At 43.6% G+C, this 23924-nt stretch overlaps 1 pseudogene; it reads right to left on the reverse strand.

The window, feature by feature from the left end:
• LOC139569824 (serine-rich coiled-coil domain-containing protein 2-like) overlaps positions 1-23924 on the reverse strand; it is a 97665-nt pseudogene that overhangs the window by 72076 nt on the left and 1665 nt on the right.

The following is a 23924-nucleotide window of genomic DNA, read 5'->3' on the forward strand; positions in this document are numbered from 1 at the left end:
AATGTTTTGCTGGTCGTTGTGGTAATACTATGAAAGTGTAGATGCCAATCACCATATAAGTTCAAAGATGAAAAAGCCTGGAAGGAGGAGAGATGACTATAAACGATTCAGTTGGCCGTTTTATGTGTGGATTAATTGTCGGAGTAGAGGACCTTGTGCATTTCAGGTAAAATAACAACTCAATGTTTATATCCCAGTACAAATTAGCTAGCAACAGCAAGCTAGCTAAATAGGACAAATTAGCTAGCAAGAGCAAGCTAACTAGCTTAATTGCTATACATGTTTAATGCTTTTCGACCTGTCCCCAAATTAATGAGATTGGTTTAGAGTTTGTTTTGATATTTTAACCTGCGTGTCGTGATCGCGTTTGGTGTAGGGGGACAAAATAAATGTATGCACGATAGAGCACGATGGCACACGCGCACAGCCGGATTGGGTTCCGTGTCAGCCCCATACTCTGAGTCAATATTCACATCATAAGAAGGAATTCCCTTCGACCACACCCACAAATTGGGGGAAACAAACAGTCTTTCCCACTGACCACCATTGTAAAAGAGCTAACGATTTTTAGTTATACAGAAATAACAAAGAAATGACAAAAATATGCTGTTTTTCAGAAATCCTGACTTACAGTTAACAAATTAATTATTCCAAGTAGGGAAATAGAGCCTGCGAGAATAGCCCTCTGGCTTTAGGCTATTCGGCGTGGGAAATGTGGGGACCCGGTGTCCAAGTAGGCTACACATAGGGCTATTGCGGTGACCGTATTACTGCCACACCGGCGGTCACGAGTCATGAAGGCAGTCAAATTCCACATGACCGTTTAGTCATGGAAATTAGGCTTCTCCAAGCTCTGATGCTGCTGATGGTCATTAGTAGGCTACCAAACTTGCTAACTGCCTGGTACTCTGACATCAATGCAAATCTATTCAAAAATCTAATCAAACACTTCATGAGAGCTCAGATTGACATAGGCTAGTGATTTTGCAGTTCGTTAGGCCTACTGATCTTGTTGGCTGACGAAAAGTAAATGTCCCCAGTTCTGAATCAGAGAGGTGTGGGGGGCTGCCATAATCAACATCCACATCTACAGCACCCGGGGAACAATAGGTTAACTACCTTGCTCAGGGGCAGAACAACATATTTTTACTTTGTCAGCTCAGGGATTCGATCAAGCAACCTTTCGGTTACTGGCCCAATCCTCTAACCACTCGACTACCTTCCCCCCATCATAATCAAATGCTTGTCAAATTGTAAATGAGAGAATTTTGGAGAGTGTACAGCCTGCACAAAAAAAGCAGAGCTCATGCCTTTCTAGCAACTTTTGTTCAAATCCTCATTAGTCTCGTCATGCAGCCTTACAATGTATTAAAAATCTAAACATATAGCCCAACAGTTGTAGAACAGCTAAAGTTACATTAATAACACTAAATTAAGCATACACAGTTGAAGTCGGAAGTGTACATACACCTTAGCCAAATACATTTAAACTCAGTTTTCAAAATTCCTGACATTTAATACTAAGAAACATTCCCTGTCTTAGGTCAGTTAGGATCACCACTTTATTTAAGAATGTGAAATGTCAGAAAAATAGTAAAGAGAATTATTTATTTCAGCTATTATTTCTTTCATCACATTCCCAGTGGGTCAGAAGTTTACATACACTCAATTAGAATTTGGTAGAATTGCCGTTAAATTGTTAAACTTGGGTCAAACGTTTCGGGTAGCCTTCCATAAGCTTCTCACAATAAGTTGGGTGGATTTTGGCCCATTCCTCCTGACAGAGCTGGAGTAACTGAGTCAGGTTTGTAGGCCTCCTTGCTCACACATGCTTTTTCAGTTCTGCCCACAAATATTCTATAGGAATGAGGTCAGGGCTTTGTGATGGCCACTCCAATACCTTGACTTTGTTGTCCTTAAGCCATTTTCCCACAACTTTGCAACTTTGGAAGTATGCTTGGGGTCATTGTCCATTTTGAAGACCCACAAGCTTTAACTTCCTGACTGATGTCTTGAGATGTTGCTTCAATATATTCACATAATTTTCCTGCCTCATGATGCCGTCTATTTTGTGAAGTGCACCAGTCCCTCCTGCAACAAAGCACTCCCACAACATGATCCTGCCACCTCCGTGCTTCAAGGTTGGGATGGTGTTCTTCGGCTTGCAAGCATGCCCCTTTTTCCTCCAAACATAATGATGGTCATTATGGCCAAACAGTTATATTTTTGTTTCATCAGACAAGAGGACATTTCTCCAAAAAGTACAATCTTTGTCCCCATGTGTAGTTGCAAACCATAGTCTGGCTTTTTTATGGTGGTTTTGGAGCAGTGGCTTCTTCCTTGCTGAGCGGCCTTTCAGGTTATGTCCATATAGGACTCGTTTTACTGTGGATATAGATACTTTTGTACCTGTTTCCTCCAGCATCTTCACAAGGTCCTTTGTTGTTGTTCTGGGATTGATTCGCACTTTTCGCACCACAGTACGTTCATCTCTAAGAGACAGAACGCGTCCACTTCCTGAGCGGTATGACAGCTGCGTGGTCCCATGGTGTTTATACTTGCGTACTATTGTTTGTACAAATTAACATGGCACCTTCAGGCATTTGGAAATTGCTCTCAAGGATGAACCAGACTTGTGGAGGTCAACATTTTTTTTCTGAGGTCTTGGCTGATTTCTTTTGATTTTCCCATGATGTTAAGCAAAGAGGCACTGAGTTTGAAGGTAGGCCTTGAAATACATCCACAGGTACACCTCCAATTGACTCAAATGATGTCAATTAGCCTATCAGAAGCTTCTAAAGCCATGACATAATTTTCTGGAATTTTCCAAGCTGTTGAAATGCACAGTCAACTTAGTGTATGTAAACTTCTGACCAACTGGAATTGTGATACAGTGAATGATAAGTGAAATAATCTGTCTGTAAACAATTGTTGGAAAAATTACTTGTGTCATGCACAATGTAGATGTCCTAACCAACTTGACAAAAGTATAGTTTGTTTACAAGAAATGTGTGGAGTGCTTGAAAAACGAGCTTTAATGACTATGTAAACTTCCGACTTCAACTGTAGGAGTACCTATGGACCAACCAGGACCAACCTTGCTTAGCTTCAGAAGCAAGCCAGCTGTGGGATGGAGGGTGGTATGCTGCTGGCTCATAGCGTGGAACTGAGAAAAATGGCTTCAACATGTTTTAATTGTCCAGCCAAATGAATTCTAGGAAGATCATTGGAGATGTTGCCTTACCATGAGTACAGTTATTATTCATGTTGACCCTGACCTCTGACATGTCCTTTGAGCCTTAAACTGCATTTACTGCCTTCTTCCTTGGCATGATATGTTACAAAACTGCAGGGTAATACCAACGCAAAGAGCAGTATCTGCCATTTTCATTTGTTAGTGTACTATACTTCTCATTTATGCTATTAATACAAGAGCAATGTAATTACTAACAGTGTAACAGAGTTGAAGCTGCATCCTTTGCGTGTCTTCCACTAAGATACCAGTTGCATTTACATGGAGATGTGGGTTCTGCGTCAGTCACATTACATACTGTGTTTTACAAGTAGCTCATGTCTTGTTATAAGAACAAATGTGAAAAGCAGCCCTGCAATTGTTTTAATTAAATTAAATGATTACCTATCTTGTAATATAAAATGATTGAACATGATAGAAATATGACATAGGGTAATACTAATTATAAAATATTACAATGAGATTGCTAATTAATAAAAACATTAAATAAATGTATGACACTTACATAGACAATTTTGAATAAATGACAGTTTTAAGAATTCATTTTAAACATATTTACATTTTCATCATATTCATAAGATGACACAAATGACATTTAGCTACAATTGATAAAATGCTGAATAGTTACATATAATTTAAATAACATTTAATTTTTAAGTAAACCTCTTCAGTGCTCTTCCATATTACTCCTCATCCTCAGCAAAGCCAAGGCATTCCAGAACTGCCTTCGATTTGCAGGCATCAGAGGACACAGCTTGGTGATGTCCATCTTCTTCGACTCTTCTATCCCTCTATCCTGTGTTTGTAGTGCCGAGGGTGTCTCTAGAGTGACTTTCTTCATGATAAAGTCAAGCTCTGTGAAGTCCTTTTCTTCATGGGAGACTTCGTAGAAGAGGCTCCTGGATCCACACCTCACCTGGATCTCAGCCATCTCTGCCAGCTTTGTTGCTGCTGCCATCTTCAGCTTCACGATGGAATGGCCAGCTTTCCATGCCAGGATGTTTTCCTTTTTCTTTTCGACAACCTCCAACCTGCCTGCGTTGGAAGTGGCTACCACATGGAGGAAGTCCCCGAATTTATATGCCAAACCGTCGAGCTTTCATTTCCTGTTCCACACCATGGTGGAAACTGTCTGCACTCATGAAGGTGTGTCCCAGCTCGAAGAACTTGAGGGTGATTTCCTCCATAAAAGTTTAGTCGGCATTGACAACACTCACCAGTGACGTTAGGAGACACCAGTTTTTGTTTTGAGAAGTGCAGTTATCCACCCAATACACTGCATACTTGACATCCCTCTCCAGTGCTGTTACGTAAGATTAAGTAATCTCCTCTGCCTTCCGACCAGCTGTTCCTTCGTGCCATACCATTGACATTGTTTTCTTCTTCTTTTGAGACTTCTTTCTAACGGTGGCGAATGTCTCGTGATAGGCAACGACTCTTCTTGTGAACAATGCTGTTTTCACACCTGGCATGCGAGGGAGCATGATGACTTTCTGCATACCAACGCTCCTCAAAGACTAGTGTTCAGGCCATTCTTTCTGTGCATCAGCCTGGTAATGGCTTCTGCTCTGCCCTGCAGACTTCTTATTTTCTTCATACATTGCATGCAGTTAGGGTTTGTGATGGTGAATTCAGGTGCTGCATGGCTGTTGTCTTGGCAGGCTTGGGTTTCCATGGCCTCATTCTCCCTGTGCTCCATCTTCAGATGATGACCCTGCACCAAACAGAGCTCGCACTCCTCCTCTCCAAGCTTCACAAAGCTGATGTTCCTTCCCTTTACTGCCTTGCGATACAGTAGGTTTTGTAACCGCAGCTGGCATCTTTGTTCTACTCCTTGTAGTCGTTATGCATGAACCGAATATTGACGTCACTCGGAAGGTAGAGGTGATGTGGGGCATGCTCTCTTCTGTAGTGGCTGATTTGGGGACAGAAGGACTCAATGTGTTGCAGGATTGGATTCATGTTCAATTTGCTCGCTGAAGCTTTCTTTCCCCTATGATCCTTTGGTGGAATCAGTTTGGTGGTGATTGACTTGCCCATCATCGTGAAAATCAGCTTGTCACTTTTGGGGTGGTTTGGGAGATGGTACAACAACGACCTGCTGCGTCGACTGTCAGCACCAACAGTGATATTTCTCTTTGATTGCTGTGCCACCATGTGGAAGATCCATGTCCTCTTCTCCTTATACTTCATCTCCCAATACTGTTCCCATATTTCCTTTTGCCTATCCTCTGAAATATTCTGAGCACATTGCCTCTTGCATTTGGGACCACATGGCATACCCATTGGTGGAATCTTGGATTTCTTGTTTGATAATACGTCTGGAGTTTTATCCATGGACTCAGATGCCACTTGCGCTGGAACATCCAACTCTGAAGGTGGATGATAATCCTCATTGATTTCTCATCTAGTAGACTGATGTCTAAGGAGTCAGAGACCAACCACTGGTTCTCCATTTCTTCAAATAGTGTTGACACTGTGACTTCAGTTGAAGGGGGCAGATCAGGAATCTTTGTTGGTATGTGGCCCTCACAATAAACTGAAATAAATAGAGCAAATAATCAGGAACATGCACCCTAATGATAATTTTCTGTCAGAGATGATCATTATTTATATTGACATTTTGTGGTGTGCAGACATGATCATAATCCTTTTCAGTTATTCTATTCTATAATTATAGGGTATAATCAATGTTGATTTTATCTTGTTAAAACATTATCATGTTAATTTTCACTGTCATAAGTCAGTTCATCTTTTCATTTCATACCTTCTCCCAAAAAGGCTCTTAATTGTGCATCTTTATTTACAAAAATAAATAAATGCATGGATGGACATTAACAGAAATAAAACCTAGTATTGACGTCACTGGCTAGAAATCGTGTGTATGGTGTACTGATTCATAGAAACCATCAGATGAAATTTCAGAATATAATTCATTATACGGCTAATAGATTGAAGGTAGTATCATTTGCGGATCTCCTCTTATGAGAGCAGGTTAGTCTATGCTCGCTCACTAGCTAGTTAGCTAGCTAATTCATTTTGATCTACTTAGCTAGCTAGTTCTTACCAGTGTCGGCGTTTCAGAGCAAGTTCAACCATCATTTTCCCCCGGGAATGCTGTGCCATGATGTTGTGTCGCTAGATTAGCATTGTATGTGTGTGTAGCTGTCAGTCAGTGTCATACAGGTTCAATTGTATCGCTGTCAGAATAAAATTATACTTACTGCCATTTACCTTGGTTTCACAGTAACTCTTTGCAGTTACTGCTAATATGACCCCCACTTTCTCTAAACACAATACAATAGAGGCAGAATACTTGTCCACATGATTAAGCATGTATTTAATATAACAACGATGACTAACTCATTTTCGACCAAATGAGCAGTTACTGCCTTTTTGCTTGGTAGTGCAGTACAATTATCAACATTTCATTAATTGATAATAAATTGTTTTTGATTAAAAGGTTGTCTGTGTCACAAAAGCCATTTTGAAAGTAGATTGTGCATTCAGGCTGTATAGATAACCTCTACTTCTCTTGTTCCCTCAAGACTCCCTGCAGCTTTCTTTCCCTGTCTCTGAAGAAGTGGTCGCTCCTGAGTAGCAGCACTGTGAGCAGGAGTTGAGCAGCAGTCTGCGGCAGGAGGACCAAGAGCTCATACAGGTTAAGGAGCAAAAGGAGGATCACAGGACCAGTCAGGAGGAAGAGGAGCTTCAAGGGGTCTCTGATAACAAACACTTCATATTCAAGCCTCCCTGTGTGAAAATGTAATGTGATCAGGAGGACCCACTACAGTCCTTGAGTCTTTCTCAAACCCAGATTGTAAAGAACAGAGAGTGACTCTAAACCAGTGGATCTTAAACCTTTTGGCCCTGTGACCAAACTAAAGGGTTTTGACAATCCCTGTGACACTCCATATAATCAAAAGAATGCCTCCAGCTATAGCTCATCTGGAAGCAGTGACAAACCATCTGATCCTCACCCACAGTAGGAGAAACACCCTTCCAAACCCAGCTGCCATGAATGTGGTAAAACGTTTGCTCTGAAAGCTGACCTGCAGAGGCACGTGCCAAGGAGAGATCCAGCGCATGCCGCTTTGGCAAAACACACTACAACTCCACCTGTAAACTGAAGGAGCATGTCCGATGATGTCACGTTAAGAAAACTGCACCTGACACATTTGTGGCAAGAACTTCAATCAGAAGAAGACTCTAAACAGGTGAGAAAACATTTAGCTGTGGTGAATGTGGAAAAAGCTTAAATCAAAAGATGACTCTAAACAAACATATTCTGACTCACACAGGATAGAAACCATTTAGCTGTGGTGAATGTGGGAAAGCTTCAATCAGATGATAACTCTAAACAGACATACTCTGAATCATGCCTTCATGGTCGAATTGCTGCAAATAAACCACTACTAAAGGACACCAATAAGAAGAAGAGACTTGCTTGAGCCAAGAAACACAAGCAATGGACATAAGACCGGTGGAAAACTGTCTTTTGGTCTGATGAGTCCAAATTGAAGATTTTTTGTTCCAACCACTGTGTCATTGTGAGACGCAGAGTAGGTGAAAGAATGATCTCTGCATGTGTAGTTCCCACCGTGAAGCATGCACAAGGAGGTGTGATGGTGTGGGGGTGCTTTGCTGGTGACACAGTGACACAGTCCCTCCTGCAGCAAAGCACCCCCACAACATGATGATGCCACCCCCGTGCTTCACGGTTGGGATGGTGTTCTTCGGCTTGCAAGCCTCCCACTTTTCCCTCCAAACATAATGATGGTCATTATGGCCAAACAGTTCTATTTTTGTTTCATCAGACCAGAGGATATTTCTCCAAAAAGTATGATCTCGTTATGTATGGAGGAAAAAGGGGGAGGCTTGCAAGCTGAAGAACACCATTCCCAACCGTAAAGCACGGGGGTGGGAGCATCATGTTGTGGGGGTGCTTTGCTGCAGGAGCGACTGGTGCACTTCACAAAATAGATGGCTTCATGAGGAATGAAAAGTACGTGGATATATTGAAGCAACATCTCAAGACATCAGTTAGGAAGTTAAAGCTTGGTCGCAAATGGGTCTTCCAAATGGACAATGACTTCAAGCATACCTCCAAAGTTGTGGCAAAATGGCTTAAGGACAACAAAGTCAAGGTATTGGAGTGGCCATCACAAAGCCCTGACCTCAATCCTATAGAACATTTTTGGGCAGAACTGAAAAAGCGTGTGCGAGCAAGGAGGCCTGACAAACCTGACTAAGTTACTTACACCAGCTCTGTCAGGAGGAATGGGCCAAAATTCACCCAACTTATTGTGAGAAGCTTGTGGATGGCTACCTGAAACGTTTGACCCAAGTTTAACAATTTAAAGGCAATGCTACCAAATACTGATTGAGTGTACGTAAACTTCTGACACACTGGGAATGTGATGAAAGAAATAAGATCTGAAATAAATCATTCTCTCTACTATTATTCTGACATTTCACATTCTTAAAATGAAGTGGTGATCCTAACTGACCTAAAACAGGGAATTTCTACTAGGATTAAATGTCGGGAATTGTGAAAACTGAGTTTAAATGTATTTGGCTAAGGTGTATGTAAACTTCCGACTTCAACTGTAGATGGGGGGGCAATCAATTCACATATCACTGCTCTAGTCAATGCCCATCAGAGACTTCACTCCTCACACCAATTGAGTAGTTTAAATGTAATGTTGAGCTCTCTCTCTTTCTTGTGTTTTTGTTCATACCCATTAACAAGAGTTCTGTCAGTGGTGCTGAATGCACAGAGTACTTTTCCCTCTGTGTTGTTCATTGCATGTTTAATAATGAAAATACCTACCAAAAGGAGAACATGGATGTGGTTTATTTCTGTGCATGTTAAAAAAGTTAAATAAGTAGCATTTCTGGACGTGATTTACAGTAGATACACCTGTCAACACAGTCATACACATCATGTATAATCCTGTGATTTGATTCTGGCCCGCGATGGCAAAAATATATTCTAATGTGGCCCTCCATGGAAAATAATTGCCCAGGCCTGACCTAGACCCATCCATGTCTACGCCCCTGATGCAAACAGTGCATGATGACAATTGGCACAAATAGCCTACTAACCAACACTTTGGACTAAACTTTTTCAATACCTGGTTTGCATACCCATTGTTTCCTTAGTTAGCATTTACTGGTAGATATCATAAGTTGAAACATCTTTCCTATCCTACCGGCTACCGATGTCATTCTTCTGTGAGCTGCTCCATGCCAAAACCAGTTGAGAGCTGCACACTTGCTGCCTGCAGATGATATTCCTCTGAAACTAGGCTATGTGTGTGGCACGCATGTGAATATATTTCATGTGCTTTGCGATTGTGTAGGCTACTTTGTACATTATTTCTCTATTGTACAGCAGTATTGATAAGTCGTATACCTCCACTACACTTTAATACGCATCAGTAGGGATTAAGAAGTGAGTATAATCAATGCCCACTGGGAAAAAAAGTGGGTATACGGCTTATACCTGCGTATACCCTCCACTACACCACAGGCCTTTTTGTGTTTTACAAAAAATGCACTCCTACATGAGTGAGCTGGTATTACGGTTGATGTCCTTTCAGAATCATGAACCTGTCACACACTGAAGGTCTATAGGTTCACCACTGCACAAACATGTCTATATATATATAAAGGCTCTTAAGATATTAATGTTTCATGAAAAGTGTGTATATAACTGTACATACATGGATTACCAACTGGGGTCATTTTGACCCCAAGAAGAAACTATTGGAAAAAGCAGTAATAGCAAAATATCATCTTTATTATTATCGAAATATCATTAGATAAGTAAATCATTTTAGTAACATTTCTATTGATTTGTATATTCTGTAAAACAATAAAAAATATGAAATCTACGTATTTCCCTTCAATAATGTGCATTAGTACCAACAAGCTGATTTTGAAGTAAATATAAATTGTGTCGTATTTATGTGGAAAAAGGCGGTAGCTATTGTCCACAAAACATTTTTCACCTGCAGACTGCTTGTACTCGCACATGTAGGGGGAGGAATGGAAAAGAGAAAGCATGCACAGGCATGGAAAACTATCACTCGAGTCCAACAAAATAGCATGTAATTTACATAGAAATAGAGATTTGGTTAAAACAAAACAGAACCTGTCTGTTAATGCAGCTGTTCTGAAGGAGTCCACTTCCTCTCACTCCCCTGACTTACCATCAGTGACGATATGGACTTGATTTGTTCTCAGAGAGATTACATGTGAAATATACTTCATTGTTTTGATAAAAAGTGATTCATCCATTTATCCTGAGAGACAATGGCCAAAATATGGCTTTGTTTTCTTTATTTAATTACCCCACAGCCAGCATTAGCATAGCTGTAAGTGAAACAATGGGAGTGGTAGGGCCTATGGTAGGATGCTTCAAAAAGTATGCTCAATTCCTCAATGTCACTTCCAACCAAATGTTATAACAAACCAAATACGATAAAAAGTTGCACATGTAGAATATTGGAGGATATTACAGAATTTCTGGTATTTACTGTATATAACATCTCCCGTAGAATAACACTTTTTTTGGAGAATACATACTGATTCCCGTTTGTCAAAGAAATGAGCATTACACCGAGGCCTGTACTCTGGAGCGGGATCGATTTGGAGGTGGAGGGTCCGTCATGGTCTGGGGCGGTGTGTCACAGCATCATCGGACTGAGCTTGTTGTCATTGCATCAAGACATCCTCCTCCCTCATGTGGTACCCTTCTTGCAGGCTCATCCTGACATGACCCTCCAGCATGACAATGCCACCAGCCCTACTGCTCGTTCTATGCGTGATTTCCCGAAAGACAGCAATGTCAGTGTTCTGCCACGGCCAGGGAAGAGCCAGGATCTCAATCCCATTGAGCACGTCTGGGACCTGTTGGATCGGAGGGTGAGGGCTAGGGCCATTCCCCCCAGAAATGGCCCTAGCCCTCACAGGCAGGCGCCTGGGTGGAAGAGTGGGGTAACATCTCACAGCAAGAACTGGCAAATCTGGTGCAGTCCATGAGGAAGAGATGCACTGCAGTACTTAATGCAGCTGGTGGCCACACCAGATACTGACTGTTACTTTTGATTATGACCCCCCCTTTGTTCAGGTACACATTATTCCATTTCTGTTCGTCACATATTTGTGGAATCTTGTTATGTTCATACAAATATTTAGTTTGCTGAAAATAAACGCAGTTGACAGTGAGAGGACGTTTATTTTTTTCTGAGTTTACAAAAATGTTGTTGAAACCTATTTAATTAAATTACTGAGTTCGGGCACTGATGTTAGGTGATTTGGCCTGGCTCGCAGTCGGCATTCCAATTCATCCCAAAAGTGTTTGATGGGGTTGAGGTCAGGGCTCTGTGCAGGCCAATCAAGTTCTTCCACACCAATCTCGACAAACCATTTCTGTATGGACCTCGCTTTGTGCACAGGGGCATTGTCATGCTGAAACAGGAAAGGGCCTTCCCCAAAATGTTGCCACAAAGTTGGAAGCACAGAATCGTCCAGAATGTCTTTGTATGCTGTAACATTAAGATTTCCTTTCACTGGAACTAAGGGGCCTAGCCCGAACCATGAAAAACAGACCCAGACCATTATTCCTCTTCCACTACAGTTTGCACTATGCATTTGGGCAGGTAGCATTCTCCTGTCATCCGCCAAACCCAGATTCATCCGTCGTACTACCAGATGGTGAAGCGTGATTCATCACTCCAGAGAATGCGTTTCCAGTGCTCCAGAGTATACTCTTAATGATCGGCTATGAAAAGCCAACTGACATTTACTCCTGAGGTGCTGACTTGCTGCACCCTCGACAACTACTGTGATTATTATTATTTGACCATGCTGGTCATTTATGAACATTTGAACATCTTGGCCATGTTCTGTTATAATCTCCACCCGGCACAGCCAGAGGAGGACTGGCCACCCCTCATAGCCTGGTTCCTCTCTAGGTTTCTTCCTAGGGTTTGGCCTTTCTAGGGAGTTTTTCCTAGTCACCGTGCTTCTACACCTGCATTGCTTGCTGTTTGGGGTTTTAGGCTGGGTTTCTGTACAGCACTTTGAGATATCAGCTGATGTAAGAAGGGCTTTATAAATACATTTGATTTAATTTTTGATTTGATTTCATGAACCTCCTGACAAACAGTTCTTGTGCTGACGTTTCAGAGGCAGTTTGGAACTCAGTAGTGAGTGTTGCAACCGATTACAGACGATTTTTACGCTCTACGCGCTTTAGCACTTGGCGGCTTGTGTAGCCTACCACTTCGCGGCTGAGCAGTTGTTGCTCCTTGACATTTACATTTCACAATAACAGCACTTACAGTTGACCGGGACAGCTCTAGCAGGTTTGAAATTGTATGAATTGACTTGCTGGATGCCACGTTGAAAGTCACTGAGCTCTTAAGTAAGGCCATTCTGCTGCCAATCTTTGTCTATGGAGATTGCATGGCTGTCTGCTCGATTTCATAGACCTGTCAGCAATGGGTGTGGCTGAAATAGTCGAATACACTCATTTGAAGGGGTGTCCACATACTTTTGCATATAAAGTGTAAATTAGAAAGCAGCAACTGCGGTTTTGAAGTCAGAGGGAGCGAGGATTAGAGACAGAAAGCTGTCAGGAGTATGCTCTGCTACTGGGTGGATATGTCTCACATGAGAGAAGCTGAGTTTTAATAAAAACACAGCAAATACTAGGTACCTGCAGGAATAAGGATTAAACAGCCCAAGGAAAGACTAAGAGAAAATAAGATAAGAGAGAGGGGCTTCACATTGTGTATTCCTATGTCAATCAAAGTGAATCAGTTACTGTATTTCTAAGGAAATAGCCATTTTCAGGTACATTACAATGAATACTGATAGCCACTCTACAATATGTCTTCCATTCCCTATTTTTAACCAAATATCTAAGATTGATGTAAATGGCATGATGTAGAAGTGTTCAGACACTCTTTTGTGATTTCACATGGCTTTGAAAATCTTACCCCACTAGTGATAGACCTCCGCAGGCTCATTTGACAGTATAGGGGCACACAGAAAACATGAACAAAGGCTCCAAAAACACCCAAATACGCCTTTTTAGAAACTGCAAAGCTCCCAGTATAGTAATGCAGGTCTTTAGGTGTTGTACACATTAAATTGTGTCATTCTTAACTTTATCCGGAATGTAATCTTTTTTTTTTTTTCACTCTATACTTTTCCATGCGCATGCATTCTCGTTCATATTGTGGTGATACTGATGTTTTCTCATGACAATGCTTTCTACAGTGACCAAATAGAGCCAAATAAATATTATCCGTTCTCATATTATTATAGCCCATTTAGGACATAACAAATATTTGCTATTGTCCACAAAACATTTTTCACCTGCAGACTGCTTGTACTCGCACATGTAGGGGGAGGAATGGAAAAGAGAAAGCATGCACAGGCATGGAAAACTATCACTCGAGTCCAACAAAATAGCATGTAATTTACATAGAAATAGAGATTTGGTTAAAACAAAACAGAACCTGTCTGTTAATGCAGCTGTTCTGAAGGAGTCCACTTCCTCTCACTCCCCTGACTTACCATCAGTGACGATATGGACTTGATTTGTTCTCAGAGAGATTAATCTAAGCCTGTGCATATGTGGCGGACAGTGGTGAATGCAATAGGCTAGCCGGAAGATTAAAGTAATTCCATTATAATGCATTAAAATCATCTTATATAAGGACTTCTAATTGAGAAGCTGGCAGTCTACTTCTCAACAGGTAGGCTATAGGAAATCATCAACAGTGCACCATGGAAGTCTGGTGAATCTTACAACCACACACACACAAAAACACACTCTTGCGTCTTAGGATAAATTCACACTGCCATCAAGTGGAGTCATAGAGCAATTGCAAGCCAGCAAAACAAAGATGATGACTGTGATTTGATTTGTCTGGGGAAAAAACTTTTCTGACTCGGTTCTCATTAGTGTTATGAAGCTCTTTTACAACGCAGGATAATAAAACGTTTGTCTGGTTAACCCAACGCCAGACCATCAAGGCTGTCAGTTCCCTCTGTTAAGATACTTACTTGTCTTTCTAGATGTGAGTTTCCGACAGGGCAGGGGATGGTACCAGGCCCTCTGGAATACCCAGCCCAGCAATTATTCTGCATGTCTTACATCCTTCTTCTGGTCTATGTGCCAGACTGGTATTCATTGTCTATTCCAACATGATACAATGATAGAGTTAGACTCGTTCTATTTATTGAGCCAATTCTCTATCATCTAATTATTTTATAAAAACATGTTTTTAACCTTTATTTAACTAGGCAAGTCAGTTAAGAACAAGTTCTTATTTACAATGACAATGACTTCCCATGAAGCTAATCAGTCTGCAGACGACTCTTTCCAACTCTCTCTTTCCCGCTCCAATCATATTTATCTCCTTCTCGGTCTTACTCCTTTGCTCCCTCTTTTCATAACTTTCTCTAAACGATTTATCTTAAATATTCTTAATGACTCAGAACGTTGAAGGTTGTTGTGTTTTTATTCTATCTACGCTTCTTTATTAGTGAAACAAATGGCATTGCACAGTTGCCCACAAGGTGTCGCCCTACACACATGCTGTGCATGCGCTGAATCACGTTCCAAATTAACGCAGCACGTCTCAAGGATGCATGGACTTTTCTAATAGGCCAAATAATTATGACACAGTATGTTAGATGGACTCTATCCCACTAGGTCTACCAGACACAATATTGTTTTATTGTAATTGTATCAGTACAATGATTCTCTAGTCAGAAAGTCACTCACACCTACTCAGAACAGTTGGCATCCCCAGACAGCTCTCTTATCAATACACACGGTCTCAGTTGTCTTTAAACCACTGTTAGGTCAACAGTCCCGTGTCTACATGTAATGGTAAATCCCAGAAGAAGGGAAGAAAATACAAAGCTGATTAACTTATTTAAATCCCTGTCATTAAGATTTTTAAACATTCCAGAGCCAATGGCACCAGAACACAGAGAGGAAAACAGGAAAAACAGGCAGATTATCTTCAGGAGATAATATGTGACTTGTAAGGAGCTATGTAGACATTCCAGAATCTGGGAACCTAGAGGGAGGGAGACCTTGGTTGGGAGTGGGTGGCTGGCAGCCTTGGCATTCCTGTTCCCTTTCTGTCCGAAGTCTTTGTTTTCCTAATCCCTATTAAGGATCCAATTAACCAAATATTTAGCAGCGGGATTAAGGGCAGGTAGGCATGCTAGGAGGACAAGACTGACACAATAGGGTCAAAGGTACACACTGTATCAGGCCTCTGGTGAATAACAACACTAGTCAATCAGATGAAATAACTATGTAGTGTACATCATACAGAAATGACAGTACATCATTACAAGTGATACTATATCATTGATACTATATCAAGTGTATGCTAGGTGGAAGACAAGGCAATTGTGGACAAAAAAAAACAGTTTGGCCACATCTAAACAATGACTCTCATGACTCTCTCTATGTCCAGGCTATCTAACCAGCCAGGTAAATATAGGTGTTTTCGTGTGTATGAATTTGGTACCTTGGGGCAAACCAAGCGTTGACTCACTATGTTGTTGAGGTGGTCTGAGCAGTCGTAGCTCTCACATGGGTGCGTGCTACGTCCCAGGGGCTCTAACCCCTCCTCTTCCCACTTGTAGGTGCCTCCCGAGCTATTGGAGGAGGACAGCTCCAGAGATGAGCCCTGGAGGAAGTCTAACCTCTCTGGGGACTTGATGCCAAGGGGTGCCCTCACCCCTACTTCTTCATTATGCCCTGCACAGGGGGCCACACAGGCCAAACAGTTGTACCTTTTATTGACTGTCAGGAATCGCGGGACTGGAGTAGTGTTATCAAGAGCACTAGAGCTGTCAATTGTGGCAACTAGTAAAAACAAATCACAACGGTAGAAGATGATGTGATTCTAGCAGGTGTTTCTTTAAGCTTACCTGAGAGGCCCATCCCAGCCCAGTCCATGGTCTCATTCAGGAAGCTACGCAGGCGTATCTGAGTGGCAGTACTACCTCTCTTCTTGTTGTCAGGGACATCCCTGTCCCCATCAGTCAGGTTATCAAAATCATCAAAGAACTCCTCACTGGTGTCTCCTCGAGAGACCGATGAGGCTGAGGAAAGAAACATGACCTCTAGCCCCCCCCCCCCTTGTCCCCCTGAGCTGCCCCCCTGAGGTCCTGTTACTGTCACTGAGGGGATCTGGGGTGAGGGAGGGGGGGGGGGGGGGGGGCGACTCTGCCGTATCCCCGCCCCCACCCCTCCAGCCCTGACCTCCCCCGTCAACCAGGGGTTTCTGCTGCTTGGTCAGTCTATAGCCCAAAGCAGAGGGCTTGTTAAGAACACAGTTGGGGAGGAGAGGCTTTTTCAGGGCACTAGGGGTTATGGAGGGGCAGTAGGCTGAAGAGGGGTTCCTAGGACACTGAAGCTTCCACAGCCCCAGTCCCAGCCCCATCCCAATCCCTGTGCCCAGGCAGAGGCCCATCCCATGGCCCAGCCTCCCGTTCAATATCTGGGGGGGTTTGATGTGGTTTGTCCTGGGTGGTTGTAGCTGAGTGTTGGCCAGAGGCTTGGCCAGCTCCACTGCCCAATTAAAGGAAAAGGAGCGTGCCATAGGCATGTTGGTCGGGATGGGATCGGCTTGAAGTGGGTGAAACTTTGTGAGCGCACCATGCTATCCTGCATGAAGGACTTGATGCTGTCGCTGGACTGGGAGAGGCTGTCTCTAGAGCTGCTGCGAGGGTAGCTGGAGCTGGCCTGCGGCCTCACCAGCCCTGAGCCTGACCATCCTGAGCCAGCAGTAGCTCCATTCTGGCCTGGTTTGGGGCCCCCACTGAGGGAGGGGCTCTGCCCCTGTCTGCACTCTGCCTTGGGGCTTGTCTTTGTGGCCTGACAGGGGATGTTCTTGGGGCTGGAAGTAGAGGACACAGACAAACCAGACCTCCTGGCCCCATTAGGGGTGGATGGGGTGGGTTTATTGATCTCCCTCCCCCCTGGGGAGTCTGGGTCTTGCCCCCTCGTTCCTCTGGACATGCACCGTCTTCAGGGCTAGTGGTGCTGATGGGAGTACTACCACCGTCTTTTCTCCATTTTAGAGAGAAGGAAGAGGTACTGACCACCCACTGGGTCTTGCTGGTGGGGGGGGTGGGCTGGGTGGTTCCATTGGGCAGGGGGCTCGGGACCCCTGTGGCAGGTCGGACCCCGAACTCAGGCAATCTGGACACCATGGCAGGCTTGATGGGAGCCTTCTTTTCCAACAGCTACCTGCACAGTCATGGAGGTGCAGTGTCACACAGGACTGCAGAGAGAGAGAGAGATGGAGAAAGAGACACATAGAAAGAGAGATTTTTGACTGTTACAACTTCATACTTTCATGCATGTGTGTTAGAAAAAGAGGTAAAGTCTGTTTGTCAGACCATGAGACATCCCACAAAATCGGTCTTCTTGTCACGCCCTGACCTTAGAGAGCCGTTTTATTTCTCTAGTTGGGTAGGTCAGGGTGTGATTTGGGGTGGGCATTCTATGTTGTTTGTTTCTATGTTTTGGCCGGGTATGGTTCTCAATCAGGGACAGCTGTCTATCGTTGTCTCTGATTGGGAATCATACTTAGGCAGCCTTTTTTCCTGTTAGTTGTGGGTAGTTGTCTTCGTTTGTGCATGTATAGCCTTACGGAGCTTCACGTTCGTTTTTGTTGTATTATTGTTTTGTTGGCGACAGTTGCAAATAAAGAAAAATGTACGCTCACTACGCTGCACCTTGGTCCATTCCATACGACGTTTGTGACAGAACTACCCACCACCAAAGGACCAAGCAGCGTGGAGAAAGGGACTCGTGGACATGGGAGGAGATCCTGGACGGTAAAGGACCCTGGAGGCAGGTTGGAGAATATCGCCGTCCAAAGGAGGAGATAAAGGCAGCGAAGGAGGAGCGGTGACGATATGAGGAGGCAAGTCATCGACGGAAGCCCGAGTAGCCACTCCAAAAAATGTTGGGGGGGGGGGAAGAGGTTGGCGGAGCTAACTCCCCGTGCTCACGGCAAGGAGCGTGGTACTGGTCCTTGCCGTAAAGCGCACGATTTCTCCAGTGCGCGTGCACAGCCCGGTGCGCTCGGAGCCAGCTCTCCGCAAGTGCCATGCTAGAGTGGGCATCCAGCCAGGGCAGATTGTGCCAGCTCAGCGCTCTTGGTCTCCGGTGCGCAGTTTCGGCCCAGGGTATCCTGCGCCGGCTCTGCGCACTGTGTCTCCGGTGCGCTGTGACAGTTCAGTGCGTCCTGTGCCTGCGCTCCGCACGTGCCGGGCTAAAGTGGGCATTCAGCCACGAGGAGCAGTGCAAGTGTTAAGCACCAGATCTCCAATGCTCCCCCACAGCCCGGTTCGACCTGTGCCTGCGCTCTGGAGGTGCCGGGCTAGAGTGGGCATTCAGCCTGGAAGAGTGGTGCCAAGGAGAAGCACCAGATCTTCAGTGCTCCCCCACAGCCCGGTTCATCCTGTGCCTGCTCCACGGGTCAGTCCGGAGCCTTCAGCGACGGTCTCCAGTCCGGAGCCTCCAGCAACGGTCCTCAGTCCGGAGCCTCCAGGGGCGGTCCCCAGTCCGGAGCCTCCAGCGACGGTCTCCAGTCCGGAGCCTCCAGCGACGGTCCCCAGTCCGGAGCCTCCAGCGACGGTCCCCAGTCCGGAGCCTCCAGCGACGGTCCCCAGTCCGGAGCTTCCCGCGAGGGTCCCCAGTCCGGGGCCTGCGGCGAGGGTCCCCAGTCCGGGGCATGCGGCGAGGGTCCCCAGTCCGGGGCCTGCAGAGAGGGTCCCCAGTCCGGGATCGGCGACGAGGGTCCCCGCACCAGAGGCGCCACCAAAGTGGGGGGAGCCAGAGGTCCCGAGCCGGAGCCGCCACCGAGGGTAGATGCCCACCCGGACCCTGCCCCAAGGACTACTTTGAACAATTTCCACAGAAAATATTACAAAAACACATTTAGAGGAATAACTGTGCAGATACAACGTTTGGTAACAGAAAAAAATCTGGACAAATTATTATTTTCAATGACGGCCCCTGAACTGCCTTGTTCAGGGGCAGAACGACAGGTTTGTACCTTGTCAGCCCGGGGATTTGATCTTGCAACCTTTCGGTTATTAGTCCAACCCTCTAACCACTAAGCTACGCTGCCGTAGCTTATGTTACTGAACTTTGCATCTGCACAGTTTTTCCAGTAAATGTTTTTTGTTTGGCCTACATTTAAAGTGAAAAATCTGAGTCTCAGCGTAATTCTGTTACAGTGTAATTGCACCTTATTCCATTGAGGCCTTTGTCCTATGCAGTACTGTTCATACATTTTCTCAACAGATTATCATTGTGTCAGGGCCACTGGAAAGTTTTTTGGGACAATAATATCTTCTTCCAGGCTAGATGAATGTCATATTGTACAATTTGTGTCTGCCCTTCTCGTAGGCCTAGATAAGATGTTTGTATTCAAGACAAGGTCATTTTGATTGATCTGTTTGTCAGTGTCAGCAGAGTAGGCCCTGTAATTTGTTGTACTAAAAAAGTATTCTGCTAATGTCTCCAGTCATATTAAGTGTAGTAGAATTGCATGAAATGTGTTATAAAAGGCCACATTTTTCACATGCAAAGAGAATACATTTTTCTGATATAGCCTATAGGTCTATGCCACTATGCGCTCAGCTATGCAACGTGATTAGACTAAGTTATTTTAATAGCCTAAATTATGACTATCCAATCTACTCATCACATTGGGAATAGTAGGCTTAAATTATAGATGCACGTAATTCTTTATTAAAAAGGAGCATTTTTATGGTGAAAAAAAAACTGCTTCCCCAAAACGTGAAACTCACGCGCTGCCTATGAGCGAGACACATGCTAGATACAGTAGACTACAAGCTATCTAATGTCGGCTACTTAGTCTTGTTGTTAACACCTGGTTAGCATAACAGCAAAACTAAACTCGAAATCAGACTTACCAGTGATGAAATGATCAAAGCAGACCCTATATGACAGCTGTCTGTGTTCAGGTCTTGACGGGAAAAAATATTTATTCACTTTTCTGACAGTTCATGAATATTATCTCCTCTGTGTATCATGATTACGGGTAATCTGTAAAATGATTTTAACCCCATTGTCTTGCCTGCCTTGTTGGAGCAACCAAATACGGCACAGAAATTGACCATGGTGTTTTAGGCACTGCTATTATGCAGCTCGGTGTAGCCACTCAGCGGTTGTTGTCTGAAGAATTGATGTGGTGGTCTTCCAACTCCGCCAGGAGGCATCTTACGTCACATGGCTACCCTTTATATGTTGTAGCAGTGAGGTAGATAAAGATTCCTAGATTCGTAATAATTTATTTGCGCCAATGGCTAGACAGAATACCGCCATTAACACAAGATTCTGTCCTAAGGCGTTCCGTGTCAAGGTGGAAGTCTGGCACGAGATCAAAGCCAACTCATTCTTGTTTTTTTCTACGTAAAGAAATGCAAGGTGAAAAGAGTAGACATTCTGGAGTCAATCCCTGAATCCTTTGTTGGATGTACTGTATAGTATTAGAAACTATCATCTGTTTTTTCACTTCTTGAATATCAGTTTGTTACTCTTAATCTAGAGGGCTATATTTGTAAACCATAGACAATGCAGAATGAACTTTGAAAGATATTTGGTGGACTTTCCCATTGTCCTCTCTATTCATTACTACTGTAGATGTGTCTAGATGGGACCTCTGTGTTTTCCTGGCATTTAACAAAGTTGATGGATGAATTCAGTAAATGTTTAAAAAAAGTAAATCCATTTCATCCTGCTTTTCTTTCTCAATATTGTCTCGTAGAATGTTTGCCCTGTCAATGTCAGTTACCTTGGAATTCTGTCACAGCTACATTATCATACAACACACCAGAACACCATGAGCAAGGTTTACTGATATCACAGAAAAAAATGTCATGATAGTTATTAATATTTTGTTCAAATGGTGGGGGAAGTTTTAGCTTCTGCATGTAGGATAGGTTCCCTTTCCTGCAGTACCTGGTAAAGAACCTTTATCCTCCTTATCCAATGGTTCATCATTCCCAGACCCATTACTAATAATCTCTATCAGCTCCAGAACATAGGCAACATCGAGGCAGCACACACACACACACACACACACACACACACACACACACACACACACACACACACACACACACACACACACACACACACACACACACACACACACACACACACACACACACACACACACACACACACACACACACACACACACACAAAGCTGCCCAGTACATAACGATAATAATAAGGGCTGTTCTTAATACCCTGCTGCTGCTATACGTGCCGCTCCCCTTAAGAAGATAAGGTCAGAGGGTCATGGAGGAGGGGGATTTGCATGTCAGGCAGGCTTTTCAGACACAGGGATACCGTGACAAGGATGGTCCATTTCCTTCATGTGCATGTGATGGGATAAGTTGCTAGTCGGTGTCTCTCTTGTCGCTCGTCCAAGCTCAAGAGCCATGCACACAGGCACCATTGTTTTTTCATTGTCCATCATCAGAGAAATCCCTCAAAAGGATCATGGGAACTATAGAAATGATGGCTCAAGAGTTGGTCAACTCAGACTATCAGACCATAATGAATTAATTAAATAATGAATATTAGAAGAAAGACCTGCAAAGGCATGAATTTTTATCAAATCAAATCAAATGTTATTTGTCACATGTGCCAAATACAACAGGTGTAGACCCTACAGTGGAATGCTTACTTACAAGCCCTTAACCAACAATGCAGTCTTAAGAAAATACATTTAAAAAAGAAAGAAATGAAAGTAACAAATATTTAAAGTGCAGCAGTAAAATAATAATAGCGAGGCTATGTACAAGGGGTACCGGTACAGAGTCAATGTGCGGGGGCACCGGTTAGTTTAGGTAATTGAGGTAATATGTACATGTAGGTAGAGTTACTAAAGTGACTATGCATAGATAACCACAGAGGGTAGCAGCTTCCCTGCTTTAATTTTAGCTTGATATCAGGAATCAGGAGGATAGAACTATGGTCAGATTTGCCAAATGGAGGGTGAGGGAGAGCTTTGTATGCATCTCTGTGTGTGGAGTAAAGGTGGTCTAGAGTTTTTTTCCCTCTGGTTGCACATTTAACATGCTGATAGAAATTAGGTAAAACTGATTTAAGTTTCCCTGCATTAAAGTCCCCGGCCACTAGGAGCGCCGCCTCTGGATGAACATTTTGCTGTTTGCTTATGGCCGTATACAGCTCATTGAGTGCGGTCTTAGTGCCAGCATCAGTCTGTGGTGGTATGTAGACAGCAACGAAAAATACAGATGAAAACTCTCTAGGTAGATAGTGTGGTCTACAGCTTATCATGAGATACTTCCTTAGATATCGTGCACCAGCTGTTGTTTACAAATACACATAGCCCGCCACCCCTTGTCTTAGCAGAGGCTGCTGTTGTATCCTGCCGATAGAGTGTATAGCCCACCAGCTGTATGTTATTAATGTCGTTGTTCAGCCACGACTCGGTAAAACATAAGATATTACAGTTTTTAATGTCCCATTGGTAGAATATATGTGCTTTTAGATCGTCCCATTTATTTTCCAGCAATTGTACGTTGCCTAACAGTACGGATGGCAAAGGCAGATTAGCCACTCATCGCCTGATCCTCACAAGGCACCCCGATCTCCTTCCGTGAAATCTCTGTCTCTTTCTCCTGCGAGTGACGGGGATGAGGGCCTGTTTGGGGGTCTGCAGTAAATCCCTCCCGTCCGACTCATTAAAGAAAAATGATTCGTCCAATTCAAGGTGAGTAATCGCTGTTCTGATGTCCAGAAGTTATTTTCGGTCATAAGAGATGGTAGCAGCAACATACTGTACAAAATAAGTTACAAACATTGTGAAAAAAATTGCACGGTTGGTTAAGAGCCAATAAAACGGTAGCCATCCTCTCCGGCGCCAAACAGTCCCTACCCATGCCCGCGATGTTCAGGCTCTACCCTACCCAGGCCCTACCCTGCCCAAAACCTGAAATCAGAAAAACTTCCTCCGTAAGTAAATCCATTAACTGCTCCTCTCTGTCTGTCACTCGCTCCCTGCACGTAGGCAGCTCGCTTTGTATGCACTCTGCTCATGGGTCGTTGCTAGTTACAACAGCCACAAAGTAACAAGGCCTGCCTACCCGACCAATTAGATGAGGGAGTGTGATGATGCATATTCAGGTTCGCGGGAAACACCTCATTTTCGAAATGCCATATCTTGAGATCAAGTTTGAGGACCAAATAACTAAATACACTCAGGAACAACAATTGGTAACTTCACTAAAATTCATAACATTGAGAAAGGAGAAAAGTTTTGGGCAAAATAGAAAGTTGTCTTTTATTTTTTACATGTGTAACCTTTATTTAACTAGGAAAGTCAGTTAAGAACACATTCTTATTTACAATGACGGCCTACTCCGGCCAAACATGGACGAAGCTGGGCCAATTGTGCGCAGCCCTATGGGACTCTGAATCACAGCCGGATGTGATGCAGCCTGGATTCGAACAAGGGACTGCAATGACACCTCTTGCACTGAGATGCAGTGCCTGAGATCGCTAAGCCACTCAGGAGCCCACATAACTAGTAGCTAA

Source organism: Salvelinus alpinus, chromosome 3, assembly GCF_045679555.1.
Source record: "Salvelinus alpinus chromosome 3, SLU_Salpinus.1, whole genome shotgun sequence".
NCBI classification, from domain to species: domain Eukaryota; kingdom Metazoa; phylum Chordata; class Actinopteri; order Salmoniformes; family Salmonidae; genus Salvelinus; species Salvelinus alpinus.